This window comes from Rhea americana, unplaced genomic scaffold, assembly GCF_003343005.1.
Source record: "Rhea americana isolate MKP2758 unplaced genomic scaffold, rheAme1 scaffold_93, whole genome shotgun sequence".
Lineage (NCBI taxonomy): Eukaryota > Metazoa > Chordata > Aves > Rheiformes > Rheidae > Rhea > Rhea americana.
The window spans coordinates 3,372,936-3,377,509 of record NW_028187122.1 but is presented as its reverse complement, the minus strand read 5'-3'; positions in this window follow the sequence as shown (position 1 = coordinate 3,377,509).

Below are 4,574 nucleotides of genomic sequence, written 5' to 3'. Positions count from 1 at the left end.
TCCTTCCCTGCTATTACACCACTTAAAAAAAAAAAAATCATGATCCTCCCAATATTAGCATGTAAAGCAATAATTTTTATTCCTACTTGCATGCCTGAGTAAAACCTAGCAGCAAGAGCTGCCCCATAAGTCATGAGAACCAACCCTGCAGCCTAAAGAACAGTTGTCTTTTAAGCTGAGTTTTTAATTTAACTATATTACATCCGACAATAAGGACTTCCTGAGAACTGACTGAGTGGCACTGCAGCACTTTGTAGTTGGCCTTTGTAGTGACTTCCAAGAAAGCTTCAGTTCCCTGATATGCTCTAGCTAGTTATCACCACAGAAACAAGTCACACACCGCTGCTTTCAGGGGAAGAGAAAGAGCTGCCCCTCACCTTCTCTTCAGACTCTGCAGCAGAATGAAAATAAAGGCAAGATGCTAGCTATAGGGCTTCAAAAATCAAACAACCAGCCAAAATACCAATGAGCGGGCTCCCAAGCCCACTCCCTGGATCCTCCCTGACACGAAAGAAGCAGTGGGGAAGCTAAGCCACTTGGAGAACTGAGACGTGAGGCTCACTGAAGCCCGGAGAACGTCTGGAAACAACATCAATCCAGTATTTGTATCTGCTTTGGATTTYCCCATCTGCAAAATCTGCCTTTCCTTTATGCCTGAATCAAAATATTGGGCATTTTTGAGATGCAATATACTTTGTTATTACTGTAATTAGCCTAAAATATCATATGCAACTCATGTAATTTTTTTTTAAAGGTAAGACTTAAAAGCTTTGCTCAACCTTGAAATGCTTTGGACTCTCTACTCTCTATCTGTTTGCGAATATTTGCTCCTATGTACTTATTCTCAAGCTACAGTCTGCTTCCTGTGTGACTATGGTGGCCATTAAATGCACATTCATGCCCTGCAGCAATACAGGAACAGAGTATTGAGAGAGGAAATGCTGAAGTCTGTAACTGCCTCCTGCAAAAGAAAGAATGTGACCACATGGAAGGCATCTACTTATATGCTATGTCAGAAAGATTACTCGTTTTTTTTCATAGAAGTAAAAATAAATAAGGTTCAGGCTAAGTTCACCACTCTAAGGTTGCAGATTAACAGCTCACAGTGTTGGTGAGAGGCACCCAGTTTTCCTGAGACACAAGTCCCTTTTTACAGTGAAGTGGATTGAGAACGGACTGAAACGCGGAGCTCAGAGGGTTGTGATCAGCAGCGCAGAGTCTAGTTGGAGGCCTGCAGCTAGAGGTGTCCCCCAGGGCTCAGTACTGGGTCCCATCCTGTTCAACATATTCATCARYGAYSTGGATGGAGGGAYRGAGTGCCTCCTCAGCAAGTTTGCCAATGATACCAAGCTGGGAGGAGTGGCTGATACACCCGAGGGCTGGGCTGCCATTCAGAGAGACCYGGACAGGCTGGAGAGCTGGGTGGAGAGGAACCTCATGAGGCTCAACAAGGGCAAGTGCAGAGTCCTGCATCTAGGGAAAAAATAACCCTAGRCATCAGTACAAGCTGGGGGCTGACCTGCTGGAGAGCAGCTCTGCAGAGAAGGACCTGGGAGTGCTGGTGGATGACAAGTTGACCATGAGCCATCAATGTGCCCTTGTGGCCAGGAAGGCCAATGGTCTCCTGGGGTGCATCAGGAAGAGTGTTGCCAGCAGGTCAAGGGAGGTGATCCTGCTCCTCTACTCAGCCCTGRTGAGGCCTCATCTTGAGTCCTGTGTCCAGTTCTGGGCTCCCCAGTACAGCAGAGACATGGAGCTACTGGARAGACAAGGCCTACGAGGACGATCAGAGGGCTGGAGCATCTGTCCTATGAGGAACGGCTGCGAGAGCTGGGCCTCTTCAGCCTGGGGAAGAGAAGCCTGAGGGGGGATCTTATCAATGTGTCTAAGTACCTGAAGGGAGGGTGTCAAGGGGACGGGGCCAAACTCTTTTCAGTTGCCCCGTGTGATAGGACAAGAGGCAACGGGCAGAAATTGAAGCACAGGAAGTTCCGCCTGAGCGTGAGGGGGAATTTCTTCACTGTGAGAGTGACGGAGCACTGGAACAGGTTGCCTAGAGAGGTTGTGGAGTCTCCTTCTCTGGAGATCTTCAAAGCCCACTTGGATGCAACCCTGTCTACCATGCTCTAGGTGACCCTGCTGAGCAAGGGCGTTGGACTAGATGATCTCCAGAGGTCCCTTCCAGCCTTACTGATTCTATGATTCTATGCTCTAGGTGACCCTGCTTGAGCAGGGGGGTTGCACTAGATGATCTCCAGAGGTTCCTTCCAACCTCAACCCTTCTGTGATTCTGTAATTCTGTGATTTAAGGTTCAAACTAATAGACAAGCACAGTCAGATAAAAGTCCACTCTGTAGATGAAGGACATGTGCTCACAGTTAAGTGACTCATACAGTTGGTTTGGGCTTTTATGAAGCATTACTACAGAATCTTGTCACAGAAATGCCCTTTCTCCATGGTCTATCCATTCAAGACCTATAGATCTATGAAACTTGAGTAAGTCTATAGAATAAACTGTTTCTATGTTCATGCACTACATTATAAATTTTTAGATGCAACAGTAGGTAGACTGTCAGTTAATTTCTATCCTCATCTCTTTTGAATAGGAAAGTTGTCTTAATAAGTAGAAACTGTTCCTTGGTCAGATTTTGCAAGTAGAATCCACTCTCACTTCAGTGTTAAGAAAGAGAAATAACAAAAGCAGTAAAGCAACTGTAAATTACTATGAATTTCCATATCACTGCCTAAATAAAGTCATTCAGATAATGTCCCTTCTTTGTCTCTCTTCCATTCCCATTATTCTCCTTTGTTAGACTGTGTAGGAACAGTTAACTTTACAGCAAAAGCAAAAGTGAGTTTGCTATGGTCTTCAATTCAAAATACTTCTAAAAAGAATTTGGGATCAACAGAAGATAATTAATTGAACATCTTACCATGTGAATACCTGATAGGAGGGAGTAAAGAAGATCAAGCCAGACTTTACTCAGGACAAGTGGCAAAAGGCACAAATCAAAATAGAGGAAATTGCATTTAAACATATGAACAAACTTTTTCACTATGAAAGTGATTGACCACTGGGAGCAGGTTGCCAGAGAGGTTGTGGAGTCTCCAACTGTGGAGATACTCAAAACCTGACTGTTTGAACTGCTGGAACAAAACTTCTGGCTCCATTTTAAAATCAAGATTAAGCTTTTTTTTTTTTTTTTTTTTTTTTTTTTTTTTTTAAGAAAAAACAGCATCTAGTTCAACTAGAAACTAATTCAGAAAAGTCTCTGGTCTAAGTTGTAATGTTCAGGTTAGATTTTTTTTTAATTTAATGATCTGTTCTGCTCTATATTTTATAAGCATATTGCTGAACASGCTTGATACTTCAGAGAACTTAAGTATTTCAGTGAATCTTTTATCTCAGGCTTTTTATTACATTCTTTTGGCCTCAGAGCTGAAAAAATACGAGGTCTATTTTTCACACAGAATTGCCAGCATTAGGAAAAACTTACAGTGAGAAGCCTAGCTGATGCATTTTTTTAAACTCTGTAAATTTTTCACTGAAGAAATAAAAAGACCTTTGAAATAGAAAATATATAGTAGAAGTGAGCCCTGTACAACCCGTACACTCAGTGTTCCCTGAAGTGAACCAAGATGGCTCTTCACAGGGAAGAAAGTAGTGGCTCTTAAAAACTTTAAAAACACAGTCTAAAAGATGTAAGAACGAAGGAATTATTTTGTCTCCTGAAGTGCAACTGCCAAACTTCAGTAATACTTGTAAGCTTACGGAAAGTGTGGGCTCTTCCATTCTGACTGGAGGGTGATTAGTTATCAGAGGCATAGCACCGAAGCTAATAAAGGTTTTTTGAATGAAGCTAGTTYAAAATATGAAGGTACGTGCATCTGAACAGCACATTTTCTAGTTCACTGTATCACTAGGACATCAGCCAGTGTATGCAGCATGTTACACATGAACAGAGTCCCTGAAGGGGCCTGCTGTAAGGCAAATATTTATTTTGTAGATTGTATAGTGACAGGTTTTTTTTAGGTCTGCGCAATCTCTTTCCTCCAGCTATAGCGTGCTGCYGCCATTCAGATCACAGTGCACAGCTGTGCTACATGTCCTACTTTGAAAAGCAGAATATCTTTCCCATTCCTCTCTTCGACTTTGTCGGTTTTTAGTAATGAAGGCACGGTAGCTTGTGAGTCTCCACTGTAACATACCTGGTAAGCTGAAGTCTAGACTCAGCACTGGCACAGTCGAAGTCAYGCAGTGGACCAAGAGCAGAGGGCTGGTTTTTGCAGCCTTCTGTCAGGCAGCCAGACCAAATCCCTTCAAACACAAAGACGACATTTTCAGAATAACTAACAATCAGTGACAGACCAGACAAAAGCATGTTTCAGAAAATTACTGCTCAGGAAGAAAGACGAGAGATATCAGGAGAAAGAGGATTCTCAGCTTTACAGAGCTATATTAAATGCATGCTATTTTTTTCCAAAAAGAAAAGAAATAAAATTTTAGCAGCTAAGTATGTTTGACYTTCCCCCCTCCATCAGAAGAATCTTAGGCTTAAGCTGAAGTTTTCCCA